General features: G+C 47.2%; 2 long non-coding RNA genes across 2 annotated transcripts in view; both read left to right on the plus strand.

The window, feature by feature from the left end:
• The first annotated feature begins 1,512 nt into the window (after positions 1 to 1,512).
• The window catches only part of LOC139084664 (uncharacterized), a 64,823-nt gene continuing 38,607 nt past the window's right edge, over positions 1,513 to 27,728 (plus strand). The window contains exons 1-2 of the long non-coding RNA XR_011542217.1: positions 1,513 to 1,701; positions 2,088 to 2,238. This is a non-coding gene — a long non-coding RNA (uncharacterized lncRNA). The remainder of the gene's footprint in view (positions 1,702 to 2,087; positions 2,239 to 27,728) is intronic.
• On the plus strand, positions 25,108 to 26,147 carry LOC139084668 (uncharacterized). The gene is made up of 2 exons (XR_011542222.1): positions 25,108 to 25,215; positions 26,016 to 26,147. It is a non-coding gene; the product is annotated as an uncharacterized lncRNA (long non-coding RNA).

Raw genomic sequence — 27,728 nt, forward strand, 5'->3', positions numbered from 1 at the left:
GGTGGACAAGATGGTGGGTAAGACCACACTGAGGGTCTCTGCGTGGCCGGGTGATCAGGGATGGGCACCTGCACTCAGGGACCTGGAACGGACAGGGAGGGGTGAGGACCAGGGGAGACTGTGGACACAACATCCAGGACTTCAGTGTCCATATGCTGGGGGAGGTGAAGGGTTCTTGGCATTCAGGAGTGGGCCCCAGATTCCCAGGGTGATAACTTCCCAGGGTGGTGTCAGCCACGTGATGACATTCTTCTGTGACTCTGTTCACTGTGTGTTTCCCACACCAGGATCCAAGCTCCAAGTGAATAGAATTTTTCCCCTGTTCTGTCACTCTGTATCTACAGTCAGGCCAGGAAACTTCCTGGAACGGAAGACAGACACAACACATGCTTGTTGAATGAACATCTGAAATCTTCTGAATGGGAACCCCGGAAGAGGTGCAGTCAAGCTAAGATAATGATTTCTGCTTTTTGGACATTTTGAGTTTGAGATCTGAGCTGATTTGAGAGAAGATGCTGAGTAATAACCTTGATCTTCTCTTACTGTCTGTAGAACAGGAGAGACAGTGCTTGAGTCCTTGGGAAGGCGACCAAGTAGAGACGAACTTGATTCCAGCATGGGCTCCTGCAGGGAAAGTGGAGAGTGATGAGCCTGCCAGGTGCTGAATAAAGAGCCCTCAGGGAGCAGGTGGATGGGGGAGCAAATGCTGAGCACAGGAGACAAGCTTTGTGAGCAAATAAACTGAAGACTATGGGCGAGCTCAGTCATGTCAGATAACATTTCACTGAACAACGTGTAAGACAGCCATTGCCAACAAGACACTAAATATAGAACTCATGATCCAGCACCACAAGATCAATGGCATTCTAACATTCAACTTTTTAATCCACGGCCTACAAAGCACCCTAGTGGGAAGAGGTTTGAAGAAAGAATGCTGGGGTTGGTAAGCTCTGTGTCCACAGAAGAGATGATTCTGAACAGGGAGAGATGGATGAAGGAAGCCAACAAATGAGGGTCTAAGACTTTCTCTCCCGGGTTGGACTTCTTCCAATACAAGATGGCATGGTGGGAGCTGTGTCAGCTTCAATACTAGGAATCATTGTGCCTCTTTGACTTGTCCACTAATTCAACAAGTAAATTGGCTAACAAACTGGGGACTAAAACACCAAGAAATGTATGTGAGAGTCCTTGGAATCATTGCTCTAATAGACAAGAGATGGAACACTGAAAATGTATGCATATTCCATAGCACGTGCAAATAAGGGGCTATGAAGATTGCAGCATATTCTCTGGGGGCACCAGACAACTAAATTGTTATTTCTGTACATTTTTGAATCTTCCACAGACAGAGACTCCTTCTGGGAACGAGGACTAACCACAGTAATCATGCACAGTATATTGGAATCCCATGTTTCAGGAATCAGACCATGGATGTGTGAACAGAGGCAGTGACCTGTTGACCTGCAGAACCAGATGGGCTCTCAGGGTTTTGGACCATGGTGAGGGGTGTGACCTGTGATCAGCATGGGGCGCTGCCGGGACTGACCTATGGTCCCTTCACAGCGCTCTGTGAGGACCATTCACTCAAAGGAGTCTGGGGCTGGGGGTTGGGCCCGGTGCTCACTAATGGGGGCTCAGCAGCTGTGTCCTCTCTGGCCTGGCAGAATCCCCTGAGCAGGGACCTTTGTGTTGTGTCAGCAGGTGCTTCCTCCCAGGGCTGTCCCAAGGGGTGAAGCCGACCTCCATCCTCCTCAGTGTGTGGTGTGAGCTGAGCTCCAGCACCAGGGCTCAGGGAGGGGCTGGGCAGTCACAGGATGGAAACTCATTTGCATGAACAGCCCCTCCTGTGGCAGAGGGTGGAAAGGAAAACGAGGCCTGGGGCAGCCCAGCGCACTGTGGGGACCAGGGGCTGAGTGCACCATGGCCTGGACTCCTCTCCTCCTCACCCTCCTGTCTCACTGCACAGGTAGGGACAGGTCTACATGGACCCAGAGCACGGACACTCTGTGTCAGCCTCTCTGGCTCAGAATCTGAAGCAGCTCAACTCTGGCCCCTGCCCCAGCACCCACATGCGTCTGTGTCTTCAGGTTCCCTTTCCCAGCCTGTGCTGACCCAGCCACCCTCCCTCTCTGCATCTCCTGGAACATCAGCCAGACTCACCTGCACCCTGAGCAGTGATGTCAGTATTGGCAGCTCTCTCATATTCTGGTACCAGCAGAAGCCAGGGAGCCCTCCGGGGTATCTTCTGAGTTTCTACTCAGACTCCGTTAAGCACCAGGGGTCCGGGGTCCCAGCCACTTCTCTGGATCCAAAGACACCTCGGCCAATGCAGGGCTTCTGCTCATCTCTGGGCTCGAGGCTGAGGATGAGGCTGACTATTACTGTGCTACAGCTGATAGCAGTGGGAGCAGCTCTGGTTACTCACAGTGTCTCAGACAACAAGGAAGTGAGACAAAAACCCTGCGCCCATAATCCTTGACTCTGAGCCTCTTTTCAGTGAGAAGTTCCTGTGGGGAGGCCTCTGGACGGGAGACTTCTCCGCAGCCAGATTTATCCATGAACAGAAGAGGAAGGAGAAAGTGCAGGATGAGCCTGTTACCTGACCAGCACAGGGCATCCCAGGATCACACAGACGATGAGGTCCCAGAGCCCAAGGGCATGTCCCACGGGGTCTGCAGGGAAGGAGCAAGAGTTAAGTGCTGCTTCAGCTGAGAACACGCTAAGTGCTGAGCAGTGCAACCACATCCATCCACACATCAGCATCCGCATCTTATTTTATTTCATAAGACTGTGAGCCTGTGTTACTCCTGATGTACTCTCTACAGCAATGTACACATACTCACCCTGGTCACAGACAATTTTCCTCTCTCTGAACCAGCCCACACACCAATCTGGTCACAACTTCTACAGACCGTCACTGATAGCATCCCTCACGCGCATTCCTCCTGATCTCTCCTCTTCCCCTGCGTCCCTGGGGAATTCAGATCCCTCCCTCTGGGTCTCCATTTGAACTCCATCTCCACATGAGGCTTTCAGAGAAAACTGGAAATGTTCTTGCTGTCATTTCCTTTCTCCAGAGGCTCCATCTCAAGGAAGGAAATTTAGCAGTCATTAGACCAATAGGAAATGGCTTCATAATCTTATTCCTATTCTGATCCCCATACTCTGTTTTTCTGCTTCTCACCATCCTAAGTCAATCTCTTTATTAAGGCAATAAAATTACAGATTTTTTGTAAAAATGACTTGAACATTCAACGGTGCGTATTTGCCCTTGGAAACTATTGATTTATTTTTTCCCTCATTGAGAATCAACTGAGGTCTTACCCAGGGTGAGTCTTGAGTAATCCACAGATGAAAGAATGGCTGCACATTTCAGAAATGACATTTTTCTTCTGCCTCAGAATCTCTGTTTCCAAAGAACTTTCTGGAAAGCACCTCAGATATATGACCGTTTTGCTCAAGTCAATGAAGTCCCATACATTAGCCCTTGTCCAAAATAAAATAATGTCTCTTGATCATCCTCAGGGGGACATCTGGGAGCCACAGGGGCCCTGTGGGGCTGGCCGTGGTGTGAGAGGAGCAGGAAGATGGCGGCTGTGTGGTCACTCCTGTCCTGTGCCTCCTGAGACCTGAAGCCCCTGTGGCTGCGAGCCTCGTGCCTCCATCCAGGTTCTGAGGCTGGACGGGCATCTCACTCCACCGGACTTGTGCTCATGATTCAGAGGACTCATTAACACAGCTAATATGCACCAATTCCTCCTCCCTGTGTAAAGTTCATCCTCGTCCCAGGGATGTGGCCTTCCAGTCACTTGTCCTTCTTTAGCTCCAGGACCCTGGAGGGTCTTACAGAGAAGCAGCCCCTGGGAGGGATTTGCATGAAGAACCACCCTCTGGCTGTAGAGGGGACATATGAGGGGCTAGGGGACACTTGGACCATGATCTGCCTCTGAGGGATTGAATTAATGGCTTTCTGAGGACACAGGATGCATACTCTCTCATTCTCTCTCTTTCTGTCTCTCTGTCTATCACACACACTCACACACCCCTCTTATGCAGTTTCAGGGTTCTCTGTCCCTGCAGAAGTCAGGGGTCAACCTGTGCTGCCCCAGCCAGCCTCAGTGTCAGAATTTCCAGGAGGAAGAATCTCCCTCAACAGGAAAACCAGTAACATGGAGTGTAACCAGGAGGTGGTCCTCTTATCATGGTCAGCCAGGAAATGCCCTGGACACGGGCTCTATGAGGAAGACTTTGATGCTCAGGTATCCCAGGATGAGTCTCTGCTCCCTGTCAGCAGCTCAGCCTCCCTGACCGTCTCTGAAGGGGATTCTCCCTCTCTGTCTCTCTGTATATATACACTATTGTATCATTCTATTGTTGGGAAACATTTTAGTTGTTTGGGGTTATTTAAAACTTTGTTATTATAAGCCCCCAAAATTGCTGCTGTGAACATTCTTGGACACATCTTCTGGTGGACATAAGCTTTCATTTCTGCTGGATGAATGCCTAGGACTGAAAATGCTGCTCACAGGGAGGGTGCATATTCTGCTTTAGTAGATAATGCCACATGGTTTTTCCAAGAATTTGTATGAATTCTACTCCTAGCAGAAGTGTATTTGATTTCTAGTTGCTCCACATTCTCACTAGCACATGGCATTGTCCGTCTTCATATTCTTGGTGTTGTGGTATCTCCTCGTAGTGTTCATAGGCATGGCCTGGATATCTACTTAGATTGAGCACCTTTCAATGAGTTTACTGGCTCTCTCAACATCTTCATTTGTGAATGTCTGTCCCAGATTCTCGCCCATTTGGTTGGGTTTTCTGTTTTAATTCTTGATTTGCACAAGTTCGTTGTAAATTCTGTATAGGAGCACATAGTTAGCTGTGGGTGTTGAGACTATCTGCTCCCAGGCTATGGCTTGACTTTTCACTCTGTTAACGGTGTCTTTTAATGAAGAGAACTTCTTATGATTTCAATTTAATGAAATGCATCAGTGTTTTCCTTTCTGGATGGTGCTTTTTGCCTTGTTTAAGAAGTGTTCCCCAAGGTTGTGAAGTTTGTCTCCTCTGTATGCTTCCAGAAGCTTTGCTGTTTTGGATTTCATATTTGGATCTGCACCCAACTGGGATGGATTTTTGTGTATGGATTTAAGTTTGGGGAGGGGAAAACTCAGTATTGTAAAGGCAGCGGTTCTCCCCATGTCGATCCACAGACTCAGTGCCATTCCAATCCAAACCCAATAGATCTCATGTTGTTGTATGAGGGTCCTGATAAACTGATTCTAAAATTTATAGGCAAATGCAAAAGGCTGAGAATAGACAAGATAATGTCGCAGGGGAAAAAATGTCTTGTATTGATATGAAAGCTATTATAAAGCTAAAGTAAATGTGGCCATGTGATATTGGCACAAAGATAACCAATGGATCAAAATGGAGAGCTCTGAGCCAGCCCCACACATACACGAGGACATATGCTTTGTAACAAAGGTGGCCTCACAGAGCAGTGGGGAAAGACAGCTCTGTCAATAAATTATGATGGGTCAACTGGACATCACATGGGAAAAACAAACGTCTTCGGAGCTCCCACTTTGCACCCTACATGATGCCATGATACTCTGTTCTTACATGCCTGTGTCATGGGGACAATAATGATTGTAACATCACTGTTATATCTTTACAGATTTGCCACTCTCAATGTGCTTTACAGTCTACCATTTCTGCCACAACCCTAAGAAGCAGGCAAAGAAGACATTGTTGGCCCTTTCATGGATGATGAAGCAGAAACTTGAAAGAGTGAGTGACTGACCCGGGGACTTTTACCTACTGCTCGAGCCTCATCTGCTTGATTCCAAGCCCGGGACTCTTTCCAGTTCAAGAGGTCCTAATTCCCATTCCCAGGGGGAATCAGGGGAGCATGGAGAAGTGGGCTGTGATGGAGGTGGACTGGGAGTGGCTAGAGGTCAATAGCACCCTCCTCACACCAACCTGTGATGGGCTACTAGGCCGAGTGCCCCTGGACCTCTCCCTGAGGAGGGTGCTCCATAAGATGGAGCAAGAGGGTGAGGAGTTTTGGTGGGAAGAGGAGGGCCAGGGAAAGGGGCAGAGAGTCTGCCATTTGGAATAGCGACTGGGTTGGAGGCAGAAGACCTGTGGCTTGATCCAAGCTCAGCCATGTACTTGCTGTGTGCCCTTGGACAAATGTCTTTATCTCTCTGGGCCTCAGTTTCCTCATCTCTGAAGGAATTAACTCCAATATGTATCAACTAGTGTGGTTGTGGGAATTAATGGGAATTGTGCTTCTCAATTAGTGAGGACTCAACAGTTGTTGACAATCAATATTATTCAGTTCACGTCTCCTCACTAATAAAAAGCAACAGTTTCCATTAATTGATCATTCACTTGTCTGTATCTCATCTAATACGACGATTCCAGGAAGTTGGTGTTCTTTATAGGCTCATGTTGTAGATGAGAACAGAGGCCCTGAGAGGTTGCAGCTGCCCGAGACAGAGCCAGGACTGAAGCCAGGCTGCCTGGATCTTTAAGGCCCACTGTCTCCTGCCTCTGTCCCTCTGGAGCTGTCACTCTAGGAATGCTTTGCTCATGATGGGGAGTGGAGGTGGGGCAGGGACAGGTGGGAAGGTGTGTGTGACATCACTAGTCCCTGGACTCCAGGGAAAGGAATGGCTTCATCTCCCAGGAGGCAGGCACAGGATGGGGCAGGAGGAGGGGCAGCCTCAGAGAAGTGATTGCCCAGTGGTCCCTGTGTGGGATACACAAATCCCCAGCCTGGTCGGCTTCCTCTTGGGCCAGGGGGGTATCTCCATCTGGGATTACTTGGCGGAAAGAGTGGAGGTCCAGCCTTTGCAAAGGATTTGTAAGATGCATTTTCCCAGCCCTCCCCATCTCCTGAGACAGAACTGTGTTCATGGATTGATTCTGTTTATGCCAATCTCTTTTACATGGAGGTATAGAAAAAAGACTGGAAAGAACTATGGCAAGGTGTGGATAATCATTATCTTGGGGTAGTGGGAATAGGGTTGATTCTTTTTCTGTCATACTTTTCATTATCTTCTGAATTGACTGCATTAGACCAGAGATAATCTTATAATTGGGAAGACAATGTGCTCTATAGAAGAAATGCAGTTACAAATTCTTGTGGCTAGTTCCAGTGAAGAATACTCTGCTAACGGCCACTTTAAAGCATCTCCTTGAGTCCCAAGCTTAACGGACACTGGTTTTGGAGTCACCATGTTCAGGTTCAAATCCTAGCTCTGCTACATTCCAGCTGTGCTAACTGGGGTGAGCCTCTTACCCTCTCTGGTCCAGTTCTCTTATCTGAAAAGTTGAGAAGTAACGAGCTCCCTCCTGGGGCTGTTCGATGACTTGAGATGATGTTTGGAAGCTGCACGGCCAGGGGGCTGCACTCAGAACACTCTCACTCAGCGGTGTCTCCTGCCACATGCCACATCATGATATGGGCTCCTTTCCCAGAGAGCCACTTTGGACCTTTTGAAGGTGGCCATTACCTATCATCCCTACTTTACAGATGAGGATACGGAGGTTCAGAGTAGTGCTGAGATTTGCCCAAGGTCACAAAGCTCAGAAGGAGTCTTCTGAAACAGGCTAGGAGTGTGTAAGAGATCACCCAAGGCCACACAGCTTAACCCTACTGCCTCTTAAACAACAAAGTCAATACTAGCTTGGCACTTTGCATTATCATCTCAGTTAATTCTCCAAGTAACCATACAATATGATTCTCTCCAGATGATTTTAAAGTCAAGGAAACTCTGCAGCAGGCCTGGCATCCAGTCTGCCCAGCTCCCTGGGAGGCTGTGGCAGGACCAGGAGTCATGCAAGGAAGCAAGCAGTAGGCAATGCTGGGGCTCTGTGCAAGGAGTGTCAGGCCGAAGGCACACTGCTGGCACCAGTGGTGGCTGCAGTGACTCAGAGAGCTCAGGCTGGAAACCAGAAAGTCCAGGAGGTGAGAAAGGCTGCCAGGGAGGCAGCGAGCAAGCAAGAGGCGAGGAGGCAGAAACTCCGCACCCAGGAACACATAGCTCATGCCTGGCCGCACCATTTCTGATCAGTGGCACCAGTGCCTGTGCAGGGCCTCACCATGGCTCAGGCACCTTCAGTGCCACCCACCCACCAGTATGTATGAGCAACAGGCTCCCAGGAGCTGGCTGTCTCTTCCTCTCTCCTCCCCTCACCTCCCTGTCCAGCTTTTGTTGCCACTGCCTCCTACTCCCTGGCCACCTCTGTTGCCCCTGCTGCAATCCAGGATGCACACTCTTCCACATTCCCACTGGAGACGCAGAGGATGCCTCTTGCACCACACTTGGAGAAATAGCCCCTGGGCCCACCTGGAGGCACTTGGTGGCGAGCAACAAAATGCAAACTCCATTTTCTTTGATGACATGCAAGGAAATTTCCCAAAGACTAAACAGAGAGCATGTTGCCTAATCTCATTTCTGATCCTAGAAAACCCTTGGTGCACAACTCAATGTGAACCTAATTAGATATGAAAATTATAGGGCGATCTCACTTGTAACAGAGATGCTCACATTCTTCAGCATATCAGTTAGCAGAATCCATCGTGACCTGATCAAATTTCTCTGGACTGCCAGGGAGGAATTGGGCTGAAAAAAGGGCATTTGCAAATTCTCCTGGGAATAGCTGAAATGGATTATGGAGGGACTGCATATAGGAAGAGACAATGACTCATATGCACATACCCAATAACAGCCTTGGGCTATGGCGATGGTTTCTGACACACTTTGGGAGAGGAAAAGGTATTACAGGCCGTTCTGCAATAGGAAACATTGATATCAATGCCATGGTGGGAGCATACATTGACGTCACCATTTTGGGATAAAACTCACAACCCAAAGAAGCTCTTACCTGGGTCAGACGACATCCTCCAGGAGCCACCATGGGAGTTGTTTGCTGCTCTCTGCTCCTTCCTGCATTGTCATGGGCCCTGGAGCCCTGGGTTCCTCTGTCATATCCACATCCCCAATCCTTCCGTTCACCACTGGTTACCAGGGCTGGTTAGGAGGTGAATGGGGGGGATCGTTTTAACAGGCGCTCAGTTTGTGTTTGGGATGACGAAAAAGTTCTGGAATTTGATAGTGGATATGGTTGCACAATGTTTTTGAATCTACTTAATGCCACTGAACTGTACACTCTAAAGTGATTGAAATGGTACATTTTATGTTATGTGTCTTTTATGACAATTACAGAATTACTAGTTCACAATTCAGAACTACATTTAAAAAGTTATGCTCAAAAAGATGTTTCTGACCCTCATATAATTTATCCTATTCTGCCTCATCCTCATTAATAAAAATGTACACTAATTTCTGATATTATCAACTGAATTGTGTGCCACACAAAATTCATTTGCTGAGCCCTAACCCCCAATGGACAGTGTTTGGGGACGTATTTAAGGGAGGCATTAAGATTAGACGACGCCGTCAGGATGCAGCCCTAGTGCAATGAGACTGCTGTCCTCATGAGAAGAGGAAGAGACCCCAGGGCTGTGTGTGCGCGGAGCACAGGCCACGTGAGGACGAGGGGACAGGCGCCATCTGCAGGCCCAGGAGACATGAGTCAGTGCAAGTCAAACTAGTTTCCAGATTGGCCTTGGATGCCAGGCTCCTAGAAGTGTGAAAAAATTAAATTTCTGTCATTTCAGGCACCCAGTCTGTGTTGCTTTATTTTGGCAGCCCTTGTAGACTAGTGCACTAGCTTATCATTCCATTATTATGTCTGAAAAAATCTCTGGGGTACAAGCATTTAGTTAAGAGAACTTCGTTGCTCATACAGTTTGCAAATGGGGGAGATGTGGCCTTTGGCAGCAAACCAAAAATATACTCATTTTGGTTGTCTTTTAAAGCCAACTGTCCTTTAGAAAAGCTTTTCTAAAAAGTTGTCTTTTAAACAGTTTTTTTTAAAGGGTTGTCTTTTTAAAAAGTTTGTCTTTAAAGACTTCTTAAATTCTTTTTAAAAAGTTCCCACCTAGGTCCCACTCAGGTCCCCTTATACAAATGAGGGGTGCAAGCCTGCTTAGTCCTGATTGGTTACAGTGGGTCATGGTTTTATTGGTTAGGTCCAGGGGGCTGCTAGGGACTTTTGTAAAATCCGGAACTTTTGCAGACTCAAAAGCTTAAGAGTGCATTCTGTGGTATTTTTGGGAATAGAGTATTTGACTACACGCTGTTCCCATCATGGTCACTTGACTCCATTTATTTTTAGATGGTGATTAGCCATATAGAGTCCATCTTGTTCTCAGGAATCTTCTTTATTTCATTTTATTCCACATTTCCCTTTTTGATCAACACCTGCTGCAGGCAGCATCCATGATCAACTTTGTGTTTTTCCCATTTTGGTACTGAGGTGGCCTCTGCCTGCCTTGGGTCCATCTTACCCCATGGAGTGACTCATGGGCTTGGTAGGGTTTAGTCATCCAATCAAATAACTTGGGCCAGGCAGGGCAAGTGTCCAGCCAGGTATCTGTTATAGGGAAATTAAGGTCTCAGAGTGCAAGTTGGTGGGGATCCCGGTTAAGGTTGCATCAAGGGACTGAAGATGTTGACACATCATGATTCAGGTCAGAGTTTCCCAGAGGCATTTGTGGAAGCAGTCAGAATTTTTTTAAAGAGCAACCTGATGCTGAGTCCTAAAATCAACAATAATGTGAAGATCTGAAGACCTGATCTTAAAAGTGACCCCAGACCTGAGAGTAACCAACTAAAAAGATCTGGGAAGCTCAAGTCAAACCAGTGGGGAGGGGGTGGAATCTGACTTGATTTTTAAACATTTGGCAAGTTTGAAGAGATGGACAATTTCTAATTTAGCCTGTGACAAAGTGTTGATCCAAGTGCCACAAGAGGTGTTAGCAACAGTACAGACCCCTCCCGGAGCAGCAAGAGGCAAGTCTAAGGCAATGCGATTGTCAAGTACAACCTTGGTAAGGGAGTCTAAAGATCTTTTTTGAGCTGATATGGCCCTTGCTGTGGTCTGGGCAATTAGGTTAACTGACCTAGTTAAATTGTGGATCATGCCATCATGCTAGGCAGCCCCCAATCCCAGCCAAGCAAAAAGAGCTCTGACTGTATGGTCATAAAAGGCGCCAGAGCATGCTGCAGGAAGATTGCAGCCATGACATTGGCCACAACTGCCATCTCATATCCAGTGGGGTCTTCGTCAGAGTAGTCATCTATAATACTCAGGGCCTTGTTTATTCTGGAAGGAGGGGGTTTCCTTGAATGGCAGCTTTAAGAATAGTGAAAGGGGTCGTTTGTTACTCTCAAAGGCATTGGCCACTAATTTTTTAGCTATCTAGACCGTCAGGTGCCCAGGTTGCACTTTCAGAACTGCACACATATGAGTAACCTGGAAGAGCACATAGAACACTTTGGCCTTTGTTATTTGTTGAAGTGTTAGTGGGCAATGAGGATAAAGCAGTGTGAAACGAAGGGTCAGGGTCATCCCAGGTTTTGTTTTCTTGCAGATGGACAGTTGAGAGCTGGTATACACACTTAGTCTTGCAGGAGATTGGAGGTAAAGCTTGCACAGTGGGGTTGATGGATTTTGATTGGAGTGAGGGTACCTGTTTTGTAGCCATGTTTCTGAGAGAGGAGGTTGTACAGAGATGGATGTTATAGTGGAATTCTTGTCAGGTACGATTGTTTTAGTAAGTGGAGTTGTCCAAAAACATGGGGTAGCTGAAGGGGCAAAGACTTGTACTCAGTAAGTTAGATTTTGGGGGCCACGGGTTTTATCCACTTGGCAGTTTGGACTGTTAGTAATGTTCGTTATGGGTATGACTATAGGATCATTGTACCTTACAAATGATCTGATTGGAGAGTGATGACAAACCCAGCAGTCAGAAAGATTGCCAGTGGAGGCTAGGGACTGAGACATCAGAAGAATGGTGTGACCCTTCAAGGGGCGAATTGTGGTTCTGAGAAGGGGAGGGAAAGAGGCAGAGGAAAAAGAGCAACAACAACAACAAAAACAGCATTCAGGTTGGAAATGCCAGTCAAAAGAGAGGGAGGGACCCAACCAAAGGCTTTGAATTATCCAGCAGGGGTTAGGGTATAATAGCTGGGCCGTTGGAGAACAGTTTTAATTAGAACTAGGATAAAGAAGATTAAGAGCAAAGTGGTGTAATTGTTCATGAATGTGACCCCCAGCAGAAGAGATCAGCTTGGTGAAGTAAAGCAAACGGCATAAGAAACCCAAAGCTAAGAACAGAAGTCAAAGAGTTTAGCTGTCATGGGCTCGTGCGTGAGAATATGCTGGCCCAGTCCTGAGTCTTGGGAAAGCTGTCTACTCAAATGTCTACTTCTCTTCCTGGAAGTTGTTGTTGGGAGTCAGCTATATCTTTCTTTCTGACAGCAGAACGGATTTCCATTCATCCAAAGGAGCTAGAGCCTTTTTTAAGTGAGAAACGTGAATCCAAAAATCACCTTCTAATTTGGCTGCACAAGGATTAGTTAAGACTGCCTAGTAAGGCCCTCTCCAGTGAGGTTGGAGAGAGTCCCTGAGTGCTGCCATTTCCAATAAACAAAATCTCCAGGATGTAGGTTATGCCTTGATTCTTTGTCTCCCAGCAGCTGCCTGAGGAAGGAAACTTTGACAAATTTCGTATTGACCTGGAGTGTGCTAAGAGGCCTTTGGCAATAGTGGAAGTTTCCTTTCAGGAAATTGAGATTGGTAAGTCTTCTATCTAATCTCATGAGATGCCCCACAACAATTTCAAAGGGCCACAATTCATGCCTTCCTGTTGGAGTGGATCTGAGGTTGAGTAATCCCAAGGGAAGAACCTTTACTCAAGGCAGGCCAATAGCCATGCAAGTTTTTGCCAATTGAGTTTTGATTATTCCATTGGTTCTTTCCACCAATCCAGATGGCTGTGGATGGTAGATGCAATGGAAATGTTTGTAGATGGGCAACATTTTTGAGATATTTTGGACAATTCGTCCTGTGAAATATGTTCAATGATTGCAGTAAACTCTGGAGGCCCTCCCCCCAAGTTGGAATCATTCTCTCTAATAGAAATTTAGACAGACATGGCTGTCACCTATTGGCAGGTAGAAAGCCCCTACCCAGTGGGCAAGCATACAGATCAGGACTAACACATATTTATAGCCTTATGATGGGAGGAGTTGCATAAAATCCATTTGCCAAACTTCAAAGGGGGTACCAGAAAGGGAGAATTTTCCCATAGCAGTATGTAATGGTTTTCCATAATTGAAGTGAGGACAAACTTTGCAACATTTGTAATCCTGGTGGACAAGTGTTGGGCAGGGTTTCCAGTAGTATTGTTGTCCCCGTTGAATCATTTCATCTGTGTGCCAGTGCGTTAGGTCATGGATGAAGATTAAAAATGATCCTTGAAGGGGCCGGCCACGTGGCTGAGTGGTTAGGTTCGTGAGCTCCGCTCTGGCGACCGGGTGTTTCGCTGGTTTGGGTTCTGGGCGCAGACGTGGCACCGCTCTTCAGGCCATGCTGGGCAGCGTCCCACATGCCACAACTGGAAGGACCCACAACTAAAAATACACAACTATGTACCAGGGGATTTTGGGGAGAAAAAGGAAAAATAAAATCTTAAAAAAAAAAAATATCCTTGAAGGCTATTGGGAAGGACCAGGCAGTAGTTCATCCTTATGCAAAGGCCAGTTGGGGTCTACATGACAGTTTTGTCAACTCCACTTTCCCCTTTCAGATTCTGACTTGTTAGTCTGTACCTCTATGAGGTGTTTCCATAAGGAGGAAGGTGACTTCGGATTGGTGACAGACGCAATGGGGAGAGGAGTTTGAATGGCAGCTGACTTTGCCCTCATGTCTGCCAATTGATTTCCTTTCATCTCTTTCATCAGCAGAAGAATGCCTTGGCTTTTAATTATAGACAAAGCCTGAGGGGCCTGTATGGCATCTAAGACTGCCAGAGTATGGTCTTTATTTTTAATTTGTTGCCTTGACTAGGTCAGGAATCTTTTATTTCAATACATGCTAAAATCTTGGGCTACTCCAAAGGCATAGTGACTATCAGTGAGCATCAGTAGTCAGTCTTCCCTGTGGCCAGTACACATGCTCAGGCGAGAGCATGTAATTCAGTATGTTGGGCAGAAGTGGCCAGCAGTGAGGGGGCAAATTCAATAATTTGTTCTAAGGACACCACAAATACCCTGTGCGATATCGAGCCTTAGAGTTCTTGAGGTAGACCCATCAGTAAACCAGTTGAAATCAACAGTGAGTGTGAGGTGTCAGGAGGTGGTCTGTCAGTGAGATGCAGTCATAGGGTACATGCTCTTGGTTAGGGAATGGTAACAGGGTAGCAGGATGGAGGAGGTTGCAGCATGCAAAGGTGATATGGGAGAAGACAGGAATTGTAGTTCATGGGTTGTAAGATGACTAGCTGAAAGCTGTTCAGTGTGGTGAGAATCAAGGAGAGACTTACATGAGTGTGGAATGAAAACATTCAGAGAGGAGTCCAATATTATCTTTTTAGTGGCTTTGATAAGGGTAGAGGCAGCAGCAAGTGTGCATAGGCAAGGGAGCAAGATGTGGGTCACAGGGTCTAATTGGATGCTGTAGCACCCCTAGAGGGCAAAGATGTCCCCTGTAGGGCTGGGTGAGAACGCCTCATGTTTGTGAATAAAAAGCTGAAAGGGAAGGTCGTAATTGGGGTGTCCTAGGTTGGGTGCCTGAATTCGTTGAGCTTTAAAGTTGTTAAGGTCTTCCTCATCAGGGGTGTCTCAAACCAGTGAATCAGGGAGGAATTTTTTAGCTTTTTATAGAGAGGCTGAACTTGTAACAAGAAACTTGGTATCCAGTCACGGCAGTATCTGACGAGTCTGAAGAACGCTTGGAGCTGTCTTCTGGTTTTGAAGAGGGGAAAGGTCAGTTGTCCTGTGACCCTGGAGGGATCTATGTTAAGTCCTTCAGGGGGTCAAAAGATGTCCTAGAAATTTAACAAGGGCTTGTGAAATTGTAACTTCTCTTTAGATATCTTGGGGCCTTAGAGACTAGACTTTGAAGAAGGTGGAGGGGATCCATGTAGCAGCCTTCCTGAGAGGGAGAGCAGAGAATGCATCATCTACATACTGGAGTAGGGTGGAACATTGGGGGACAGTGATACCGGCTATATCTGATCAGAGAGTTTGGGAAAATAAGTAGGACTCTCTGTTTACCTTTGGGGTAGCTCAGTCCAGGTGTATTGTTGACCTCTCCAGGTAAAGGTGAACAGAAATTGGCTCCCAGGAGAAACTGAGATGCTAAGAAAAGTGCTGCCGAAGTCTATTGCAGAGATGTCAGTTGAGTCAGGAGAACATTAGAGAGGATGGTGCGGGGCTCAGGTACAATGGGGTGTCTGGAATAACTATGTTATTTTCAGCTCAGAGACCTTGGACCACTCTCTGTCCTTTCTCATTTGGCTTCCACACAGGAGGGATGGGTGTTACGAGGGCTGGTGCAGGGGAGGATTAGCCCTGTATGCAGGAAGTCCTCCGTGATGGGCTGGATGCCTTTAAGGGCTTCGTGACTTAGGGGATATTGTTTGAAGTTTGGAGGAGGCTTCTTGTTGTCTATCGGAATGGTTATGGTTGGGGCCTAATGTATATGCCCCACATCTGTGGTGGATTTGCCCCAAAGACTATGCGGTGTGTCCTCTAGTTTTGCAGGGCTGGGAGAGATTTAGTCAGTCAGACTATGTATGGGTATGGGGGGGTGGTCTAGGGTCTTGGCTAGACTGGAGGAATGGCTGGGGACTTCAAACATTAATTCCCCCTTTTCTCAAAAGAAAATGTGTCCCTGATGCTCACAGAGGGAGTCTCTTCCCAAGAGATGCATCAGGGCTGAGGGTAATAAAAGAAATGAGTGTTGTCCACAGGGGGACCCAAGTGGGAGGACATAGGCAGGGTCGTCGGTTGGTTTGAGCCCCTGACCATTCAGATTATCTCAGTAGCCCAGGGAGGGGGCAGAGATAAAGAGTCAGGGTTGAGGACAGACCAGGGAGCTCCAGTATTGAGACGAGCTGTGATCAATTCTTCCCCTGTTGTTGAGTTCATCTCTCCCAGGGGGTTGGCAGTGAGGAGAGAGAATACCCCCTTTAAGTCCCTGGAACCCCCCTAATCTTCATGTAATGGAGGGGCCAAAGGGCGTGTGGCGTTGTCGCCTGCTGTTGGAGCCATCCTTTGTATTTCTGGCAGTCCTTTTTGAAATGCTCTAGTCTTCTATAAAACAAAGAGAAAAACTCAAGTATTTTCTTGATTGAGTGGTGGCAGTGTTTGTTTGAGGAGGGCTGAGGAGCATTTTTTAAACTGCTACAATTGTAAAGCCATTAGTTTCACCATTTTTTCTTGAAAATCAAGGGCACTAAGGCTCATGACTCTTTACTTTTGTTCTAAAGTCTTAGATAACTGGTTTGCCAAGGAAGCAAGTTCATGGGGATGTATAGCCAGCCAATTCAGTTCAGGTTGTTTTAAAAGAGTGGCCAGCCTGTCTTATAGGCCAGTAAAAAGAGAGTTAAACAGATTGAAGTTTTCATCAGTGAGGGCCTTTATGCCAAAGTTCTACTGGAAAGCATTCTCGCATCGATCATAAAAATCCAGGAGCAGTTCCTTCTTTCTCTAGATGCAGCCGTAGATGGCCTTCTAATTGGCTTGCTCATGGGTGGGGTGAGGGGGCATTAAAGGAATGACTTTGGTCAATTTGTCTGCCTGTTTTGGGCCCGTTTGAGGGCTGGGACCCTGCTTAGATTAAAATTGGCTTCGAGCTTCTCCCATTCGGCTGCTTTTATCCATTCCTGGGCAAAGACATTTTCAGCCAGCTTGTGAACCACCTAGTAAAGGTCAGAGAAGCCAGGTTGGTAAGTGTTAACTATAAGGCTAAGGTAGCATGGAAACTCAAGAGCATCAACTAATGATTGGGGAAATCTCTGACTAAGGCCAGAATTTCAGGTTTAGTCCCAGGAGAATAAATGACCTGTTGGTCCCCATTTCCTGCAATGTTAATTCGAAACTTTAAGGGTGCTATAAGGGAGGGAGGTGAGTGAAGTTCAGGAAAGGAGGGTGGGGCAGGGCTTTCAGGGGAGTTGGAGTGGGGAGCTCAATGAGAGAGGGGTGGGGACTGGAGATAGGGGGGTGGAAGGAGAAGGACAAGAATCTTGAGTGGCATGGCAGGCGGAGCAGCAGATTTGGGTTCATTTTTGCAAGTGCCGTCGCTGGCACAGATGTCATTCTCTAATTTGGCAGGTCGACTTAATTTTGAATTATTTCCCTTTAAAGAGACAATAAGGGATTCCTGGTTTCATTTGGAAGCCTCAAAATACCAATTAAACTAGGCTTCCCATTGGTCGTGGGACGTTTGATATTTCCTTGATTCTAATTGTGTGCAGAGATAAACTAACTTGGGGATTTTTTAAGACACCCAAGGTGGCTAGTGCAACTCGAATTATCCCTGGTGACTTTTGTCCAGAGCATAAGATGTTTACCAGACCAAGGCTGTACTTCTTAAACCTAAACCCGGCCTGGGTACCAGAGGGCGGCTGATCAGCGGGGACTGTGTTTGAACGTGAATTTCCCATGTTGAGCTCAAGCAAACTTTATCTCACTGAAAGGGAACTGCCTGCTGAGAACTTTATCTCATTGCAACAAGAAATGGGAGCGGGCATCCAAACAACCCAATAGGAACCCCACCCCTTTCCTAGAACCTTAGTGAGGGACCGCTCAGGCAAACACCTTTCTGAGCCCTCTACCTGAAACCGCAGGAGGTCTTAGATGCCAGAAGACTTGTCCAAACATCTTTCAACACCATGGAGGACCTCTGAGCTCCAGGGCTCCTGCAGGCACTGAGTTTTTGGTCCTGGATGGTCCAGGGAATTATCTGGGCTCACTTTAGATTCTGCTCTGACACCAAAGAATGCCAACAAACATCTCTGCAATACAAGAATTTCCTTGGGAAAGCTATATTCAAGGCTTGCAAATCAGGGAGATTCACTTTCTGCAGCAAACCAAAAGTGCCCTCTGGGAGAACAAAGGAAGGGGCTTTCTTTTAAAAGTTCCCTCCCAGGTCCCACTCAGATCTACTTATGCAAATGAGGGGCACAAGCCTGCTTAGTTCTGATTGGTTGGTGCAGGTCACAGTTTTATTAGTTAGGTCCAGGTCGCTCTTAAAGATTTTTTTAAAATCAAGAACTTTGGTAGAGTCAAGAGCTTCAGAGGGTATTCTGTGGTTTTTTTCAAGAACAGAGTATGTGACTGCATCCTTGTTCCATCATGGCCACTTGACTCCATTTGTTTTTAGGTCCCAGTTAGCCACACAGACTCCATTTTGTTCTCAGGGGACTTTTTTATTTCACTTTATTCCACAATTATTATTATCATCATTAATTTCATAAATAAGCTTGCATGGTGAGTCTTCTTTTGTAAGAATGCAGATAAACTGCAGTGACTGTGATATTTTCCCTTTGGCTGAATTCACACCTTGCCTTTCCCTCTGAAATGCAGGCCTGTCCACAGCATCTTCATGGGTGAGTCACCCCCCACCCTAACCAGGCTCAACGTGGTGAACAGGCTGCAGGTGTGTGCACAGCGTGGACCTGCAGTGCTGTGCTCTGTGGCACAGTCAAAGGGGGCAGGATTTGGTAAGCTCCCACCTGGCTCATTGTAAAGAGCTAGGTCTGGGCTCCACAAGAAACCTCCCCATTGTCCCAACTATGCACCCCAGTGAGTAACAAGAGATGTGTTCTAAAAACTATGCAGACAACTGCCTTTCTGCTGCATGGATCTTTCCTGGTCTGTGTTTGCTCACACTACTTTTTTGTAAAAATGTGATATAACTAGATTGAAGAAACCTGGAGAAAAGAAAATAAGAGGGTAAAAACAAAATGTAAAAAGATGAGAATAGTAAAACTTAATTATTTATTTTCACTGTAATGGAAATGTGTTCAAACTGACCCTGTTATACGAAGGAATTCTCGTCTTTGGATACTGGAACTGAAAAGATGAAAAAAGAGCTGCTTCTTGCAAAACTGTTCAGGGCATGTGGGGACATTTAAGACAGGAGGCGATCCTTTACTCTGGATGACTGTCATGTCCCATGCGTGGGAAGTTCCACTACGTCATCATACATATGAAATGTATAAGGATAAATATGACAGAATATGGGAATTTTATGCACTGGAAACTATAAAAATTCCTTGGAGAAATTAAAGGTTTAAATAATATAGAGATATATCCAGCTTATGAATCAAAAATTCAATGTGGTTGAGACATAATCCTTCCAAACTGATTAATACGATCATTGCAATAACTTTGTGTAAAAATATACTTGCAATGGTGGGGAGTTTCACATAAAATATTAGAAACACTAAGAAAATACATAAACCACATTTAGCCCTGGGAGAATCCTGCTCTGTGTCTCCTGCCCTGCCTGTGTCTGAGGAAGGGGAGGTGCAGGAAGGAGCTTAGAAGGTTGAGGAGCCAAATCAAGGTGAGGCGGGAGAGCAGCTTTATCAGGGAAGAGTCACAGGCCGGGGGGGACGCTGCTCTGAGGGCTGAGGGGCAGAGGGTGGGTGCAGCAGGCCTGGGCAGGTGTCATTGGGTGATGAGGCTGTGGTGTCACCTGTAACGTGCACCTGGAGTGACGTGTTTGTGATTGTCACCTCACCCCAGTGAAGGCCCCGGTGACCTGTTGGAGGAGAGTCAGGACCATAAATGCTCTATATTGAGGGGGCAGCACAGGATTTCAGGGGCTCTGCCTCTGACTGTATAAGGGTTAGACATGGAACCTGCATCCATAATTCTTGGGAAGACAATCTGAAGACCCTTCTCACGAAGTACACACCCTCAAGAGCTGCCTCACTCTGTTTCAGAAAGCCTGTGGGGGTGTCCCTGCAGCACATGGTGTGGTCTGCCAGTGTTGTGGGTGTATATAGAGTGGAAAGTCATGTCTGTTGGGGAGATCTTGTATTCCTTGACCTATGTGTCCTTGAGACTCGGACCTCTCAGGGCCTTTCTATGACCTAGGGCACGGAATTCTTCATCTTCCAACTCTTATCATAGATTGCTCCACAGAACAGGACCCAGGAAGGGGCCACAAAGAGAAAGAGGATGACATAGACATCAATTAGAGAGACTTGTGAGGCACCTGTGCCTTAGCTCTGGGGCCTAAGGAATAGAGGTGTAGGTTGTCTACACAAAATCCTGGATTCCCCTCTTCCTCACTGACCTTAAACACGACACAGGTACAGGGTCCTGACTCTCATGCTCATGAGGCCCACTCCCCAGCTCTGCCCTTCTCTCTCCACCACGTGGACTCTCCCTTGTGCTCACAGGTCTCTGCATGTCTCCCCACTGACCCAGGCTCCTCCAGGGCCTGGGACTCCAGGACAAAAAGCCAATATCTACTGCCCTGGGAGAAGCAACAAGAGTGGCTAGAACAGTGTGATTTAGACAACCAGGACTAGAGATACCACATCAAATCTCTGGACACGTTAAAACAACCACATACTCTTGGCGTGGCGGTTCTCTTTCCTCCATGTCACCTGTAGCAGAAGCTGTTGATCATAATTAAGTATGAAGCTGAACATCATTGACCAGTTCCTCCCAGAGGTCCCAGTCCTCTTTCAATGCCCCAGGCTGGGAGAATGAGAGTCAACCTTTGTGACACCAGAGCCAATCTCATCCATCCAGCAGTGTCAGGTTTAGAAGGATTTTTTTTTTGCTGTTCTTCTTTGTTTTGGAGTGTCTCCTCATTTGGTCAAGTGAAGAAATAAAAAATGAGTCAGTAGGGGCTGGCCCCGTGGTCGAGTGGTTAAGTTCGCGCGCTCCGCTGCAGGCGGCCCAGTGTTTCGTTGGTTCGAATCCTGGGTGCGGACATGGCACTGCTCATCAAACCACGCTGAGGCAGCGTCCCACAAGCCACAGCTAGGCGGACCCACAACGAAGAATATACAACTATGTACTGGGGGCTTTGGGGAGAAAAAGGAAAAAAATAAAATCTTTAAAAAAAAAAAAAATGAGTCAGTAGGGGCTGGCCCCGTGGTCGAGTGGTTAAGTTCCTGCGCTCCGCTGCAGGCAGCCAGGTGTTTCATTGGTTCGAATCCTGGGCGCGGACATGGCACTGCTCATCAAACCACGCTGAGGTAGCGTCCCACATACCACAACTACAAGGACCCACAACGAAGAATATACAACTATGTACGGGGGGGGGGGGGGGGGTTTGGGGAGAAAAAGGAAAAAATAAAGTCTTTAAAAAAAAAATGAGTCAGTAGCTGGCCTCCCTGCAGCCTTACCCTCCTTACACAGCACAGGAACAGCAAGACTTTCTTGTCAGTTTATACTCAGATTTTTCTCATTCCCATGCTGGTGACTTTCTTCTTTTTGCAATTTCTCCCTCACTTACCAACCTCTCTGCCAATCACAAACATGCACTCTGAATACTCAAGAGAACTTGGCTGTATACAATGTGAGCAGGGACCCCAAATCCCACCTCCTTCTATGGAATCTTGTAGATTCCTGCTTCCAGGCTGTGCTGACACGTCCCCCCATGGTGTTGTTCTGAGGAACAGGAGCATCTACAGCAGAAAAAGCAGCTCCGCAGAGATGAGCAGTGTGGCCTGGTGAAAACAGCATCCAGGCACAAGCCCTAGAAACATGGACCTGGGAGTTCTTGTCTCAGCCATTTGAGATGGAAGCTCTGACTTCAGGTCTGGCAAGGAATGCTTCCCGAGGGTCTCTTAGATCCTGTGCTAAGACAAGACTGACTGTTGGGACCAGACAGGGGTGATGTTGACACAGTGCTCCAGCTCTGTGAGGAGTCAAGATGTAGCCCCTCCCCCTCCCTCTGGCAGCCCAGCACTCTCTGGTCACTTCCTGCATCTAACGTCACATCAAGGGTGAATGGGCAGTGTGCTCCAATTTATCCACACTTCATATAAGCACTACTATGAGTCAAAGGCCAGGAGTTGTACAGAATCCATGAGTCGTTGAATATTACATCAGAAAATTGCACGCTCACTCAAACTTGAGCTGTGGACCCCTTTCCAAATTGTGTGTGTGATTCCTAGCACCACCGAAGAGTTTGCTTATTATCATGCAAGCAGAGGAAGGACAGTACTCCTCAATCAGTTTTCCTACTAAATGACCATAATGAATCATTCTCCTGACCCGATTGAGTCACAGGTGCCCCAAGTTGTCACAGTTACATATGATCTTGAATTCAAGTGCTACAGAGTCTCTTTGTATCTCTATTCATCCTGGAAATCTGCCTCAATCCAAGAAGGGTGCTTTCCTCAGAGGTGGGTGTTGACCAGACAGCTGGTAAACCACTCAGTGGGCTCAAGGGGAGTTGGGCAAACTCTGTCCTCACTCATGTGTGACTTCTTTACCTGTGAGGCCCCCAATTATCTTATGAGCTATTGGGTCTGGATGTCTGACTACATTCCTTCAAATTTGTGTCATCTCTTTTCTCGGTGCAGTCCTTGGCCAAGTGATGCAGGTTGGACCTGACAGACAATGAAGAGCCAGATTGCATTCCCAAGGAGGAAGTGGGCTCTCAGGAACATCTATCCAAAGGAATGACACAGCTTGTGGGCAGAATCCCCACAGGGCGACCTCAGGAGGTGAAGCTCTGTGGTGTCTCCAGAATGCCATGGAATCTTTCCGTCCCAGTCCCTTATACAGGGTCCTTTGCCAGATATCAAGGATAGGAGTCCCTGCCTCCTCCTCAGTTCCACAGGAACAGGTGCTTTGAACCCAGACTCACCATCCTCTGTCTCAGTGTATTGGGTCCTTGGGCAGAAGGTCACCACTTTCTGCACTGGAAGCGTCTGTCATGTGGGTTATTCTGGCTCTCAGACAGAGGCCCCATAAACGTGATGATCGACAGTACTTAGGACACAGCCTGAGTGGGAGGTGGATTATTACCTCAGACCTGGGCTATGGCCTCAGAGCTCACAATGTGCTCTTCACCCTAGGTGGGTGGGCCAAGACCTCCTCTCTGCTCCCCTTGGCCCACACACTGCTCCTTTCTTACTAAGTGTGACCAGCACGAGTCACAGTTATTGACTAGACACTCCTTGAGGAGATCTCTGCTGTCCCCTCTGCACCAGCACCAGAGTGTCTAAGGCCGTAACATTCATTTGGGCCTTTAAGAATGTCTACTGTTCACTCTCATCAATGCCAAGTCCTGGCCACTGATATCACCTCTTTCGTTGCAGTTTAATCCTTACAGAACAAGGTTGAATAATAATAGAGATAAAGGTCACTTTGCCTATTCCTGATCTTTGCAGAAACACCCCATTTCACCACTCCATCAACTAAGATGCTTATGGAAATTTTCATGTACTTAAATATGAAAAAATATAAAAGAAATAAATTAGAACCATTTAATCTCTTAAAGCTTGTTAGATGTGTCCTGTGAATCTGTCTCATGTCATTCTGTGGTGTATTTCTATAATAACAATTTCTAAAGAAATTGATACATATACTTACTCTGTCTCTAATGGATCCAATTTGTGTCTTCCTAGGAAAGGATGCATTTTATGTATTTTTTAATAAAAGATACCTTTTAGAATTTTTTTCATTTTTCATTTTTTCCACATGAGACCAGCAGGGTGCACTGTGGGACCGCTCAGTGGTCCTTACACACATACTCAGTGAGAACTAGGGGCCAGGCCCTGGGCTCACAGAAGAGGACTGAGCAGCTGTGTCCTCTCTGGCCTGGCAGAGTCCCCTGAGCAGGGACATTTGCCTGGTCACAGCAGGTGCTTCCTCCCAGGGCTCTCCCAAGGGTTAAAGCTGACCTCCATCCTCCTCAGTGTGTGGTGTAAGATGAGCTCCACCACCAGGGCTCGGGGAGGGGCTGGGCAGTCACTGGATGGACACCCACTGGCATGGACAGCCCCTCCTGTGGCAGAGGCTGGAGAAGAAAAGGAGGCCTGGGGCAGCCCAGCCCCACTGTGGGGACCAGGGGCTGTGTGCACCATGGCCTAGACTCCTCTCCTCCTCGTGCTCCTCTCTCACTGCACAGGTAGGAGCAGGCCTTGGAGGCACATGGTACCCTCCAGTTTCTGTCCCTTCTTGCTCAGACTACTGAGAAACCTAACCAAGGTGCCTGTAGCATCACCCATGGGTGTCTGTGTCTGCAGGTTCCCTCTCCCAGCCTGTGCTGACTCAGCCACCCTCCCTCTCTGCATCTGTGGGAACAACAGCCAGACTCACCTGCACCCTAAGCAGTGGCATCACTGTTGGCAGTTGTCCCTTACACTGTTGCCAGCAGATGCCAGGGAGCCCTCCCTGGTATCTGCTGTACTGCTACTCAGACTGAGATAAGGACCAGGGCTACAGGCTCCCCAGCCACTTCTCTGGATCCAAAGATGCCTCGTTCAATGCAGGGCTTCTGCTCATCTCTGGACTCCAGCCTGGGGACGCAGCTGACTATTACTGTGAATTCTGGCACAGTGAGGCTTCTCACGGTGACATAGGCAGAGAGGGAAATGGGATGAAAACCTCAGCCTACTCAGGCACTTGGAATAAGTTCTTCTGCACTTTAAAAGCAACTTGTATACACACTAACTAAACCTCAAAGTAGGTTCTGGTTCACAATGGCTGTCCTCCCAATTTTCCAGTCAATATTTCTGAAGACTCAGGTAAACAAACAACAAAAAGAAAACCAAACCAAATAAAATAAAAATCTCATGATGACCCTGAATCTTTACCTCACAACCCATATGTGATGAAATCAGAGTATTTTTAGCTGGGGTTTTTGTCTTCAAAGCTGGCAAATCAGCCTCTTCCAGATTTTTTCTTCGTGGGAACCCAGCGTCCATCCAGCAGGTGCCCAGTCCTCCACAGCAGGGACTCTGCTCTCTGAGGGGTCAGAGCGGAGACCTTCCCTCCCTCCCAGGCTCCTGTACTCAGATTAGGCTGAGGCTCACTGTGTTCATGGAGAAGACACCAAAACATGAGATGCTATTGTGAGACACATCCCAGGAGGAATTCCAGGCACAGAGCTGGCCTGGCACACTTGCTGGTGCCTGGACCTACAGTTGTGATGTCAGAGAGAAGGGGAGGAAAATGCTGAGCCTGCTCCAGGGAAGTTGGCTGAAGTAGGTCCTGTGGATGTGACTTTCCTAAAGCTGATCTCACTCAGGCCTCATGTGAACTCCTGTGAGTGGGTGTTCCTGAGCCCACAGGTACAGATGTGAGTTTTTCTCTCCTCTTATATCTCAGTGGACCTTTCCAGCTAGACGACGTGTAGGAGAGAGTCAGTGGAATATGAGAGACCAGAAACTCCCCAGTATGTGCATGAAGTACATCCATCCTATGAAGCTCTCTAGAAGGACGCAAACCATCTTCTGTAATAACAAACATTGTAGCTTGTCATGGAAACCCCAAAACCAATGACTTCCAGGCAGAGCCCCTATGTTTGTGACCTAGAACAGCAGTGATGGGCCTTCAGGGGTTCCAGACCCATCTCCTTATCCACGTCTGCCAACATAAGCTCCTTAAGCAGCTTGACTGACGATGAGACTGATTGTCACTGTCAAACAGCTGCATGCAACCTCCATGCCACTCCCAGTCCATGGGGAGTGAGATAAGGATCTGCCCTCCACTCCCCAGTCTCACCTAACTCTCCTCTGTCCCTGCCTGTGGCCAACACCAGCCCAGGGTTTGGCTTCTGCTGTCACTTGTGCAACTAAAAGCAGAGAGACTGATGCTTTTGAGTGATTCTAAATTTATGAATGCAATGAAAACAACCCATTTAACTACTGGTTTTCCAATGTAAGAAAATCACTTTGTCACCAGAACTTACAATCACACCCCCCTGCCTCATGCTGGCTAGGATGACGTGGAGAAGAGAAGTCCAGCCAGTGTATCCCAGGAGCCCCAGGTCCTCCTCTGCTCAGTCCCCTACATGTCCCTTGAGCCTGACCCTGGCTTTGCTGATCATGCCCTGAGCTCTGAAACCTTCACAAAGTGGGTTTCTCTTCTTCTCCTCAGATCACCTCCTCGAGGAACTCCTGGATCCCAGGTGCAGGAGAGGACTCTTCCCGTTAAGGACCTGGCTCTCAGACCCTCCAACTCCTCACTTTCCACAGTTTAATCTAGTGAATCTTAATTGTTTTGCAGCTATATTTATTTTTATGTTTATTTTTTGGGTGGCGAGAGGATATTTGAAGGCGCCTCACTTCTTTGGGATCTAGAGTCTATGACCCAACCCTTATTATCACAGAGAACCCTGATATTACGGGAAAATTTCCAGAGAGCCCTGTTCTTTCTTCAATGTCAGAATATGGAGCAGTTACCAGATAAAGCTGATCAGGGCCCAGTATGGGTTTGGTGACACATCGTGGATGCCACCAAGTCAAGGAAGTAGGATGAATCTCAAAAAAAGACAGATGTTCATAGTAATGTTTTACTCACCCATCTTCTGACTGAAAATAATGATAAAACTGGACTAAAATAGTAAAAACAACCATAAATATATCCTAGATTTAGAAGACAAAAGAATAAATCTCCAGAATAGCAATAAAGGGAAAATGAGCCCAGAGAGGTCAGCAGGAGGGAGGACACAATTTTCCTGATGGTGCTGTATTCTAGTGGCCAAGAGAGACATCAACCAGCAGTACTTGTGCAGTGGGGTGAGGGGGCTACCCGGAGTCCCTCCATCAACAGCAACAGTAACAGTGACAATAATGTAAGTCAGCCTGCTGGGGTATCCCATATAGAATTTTGGTCCTCATGAACCAACATGGTTCATGGTAAGATTTTAGGTCTTGAATTTGTTTTATGAAGGTCCTACACTAATAGACACCCCAGGCACTGGCAGAAGCAAAGTTAAATGTCAGTTAATTCTGAAATATCGGGCAGCATAGGGACTGTGCAACACATCCTGTATGTAGCAGCCTGGAGGTCCTTAGTTATCTGGGGACAACTAATGTCTCAGACACTATGTCAATGGAGAGACCTACTCATAGAACTATTCTGGGTAGTGACATCACAGAGATTCATCTGCAAAATCAGGATGCCCTCCAGGAGAGCTGAGTGAAGCCAGAGGAGCTCGTGGCCCCTCGATCTGAGACCAGCAAAGGTGCTATTGGACAGGTCCTGAGAGGGCAGTGTTCTGGGCAAGGCAGGCACAGAGAATGCTCTACTGGCTCTTTCATGCTTGGGCAAACAGTGTCCTCACTGAAGTGCGGCTCTTCTGTAACCTTGTTTCTTTGTATGGTCAAAAAGAACATTCTCTTACCCACTACAGAGAACATGGTCTATAACATATAGCCCCATCCTCCCAATTTGTGCTCCAGAGTCTGTCCTTGACAGCAAAACATTATCTGATTCTGTCACATTTATCAGATATTTCTGAATTTCAGGAATGGGCTGCCTTGGGGACAGAGTCCATGTTGAAAGAGAAAAAAACCTGGGACACACACAGAGTCCAGGGGCCTCTGACTCAGGATAGCCCAGTATTCAGGGGTCCGTCCATCTGCAGTATTCACTGAACAGCCATTATAGGCTGGGCTTGGATGGGGGACAGGAGCCCTTAGGGATTTGACCCGAAAGATAAGGAATCTGATTAAGTTTATGAAGTCCAGCTGTTCAGAGAAGATAGGAGAGGAGGAGGTGAGAGTGAAAGCAGGAGCCTGGTGGGGTTTGTGGATTTGGTACAAAGATCAGACGAGAGTCCCAGATGAGGGATTGAGCAGGTGAGAT

The sequence above is a fragment of the Equus przewalskii genome, chromosome 7 (assembly GCF_037783145.1).
Source record: "Equus przewalskii isolate Varuska chromosome 7, EquPr2, whole genome shotgun sequence".
Classification (NCBI taxonomy): domain Eukaryota; kingdom Metazoa; phylum Chordata; class Mammalia; order Perissodactyla; family Equidae; genus Equus; species Equus przewalskii.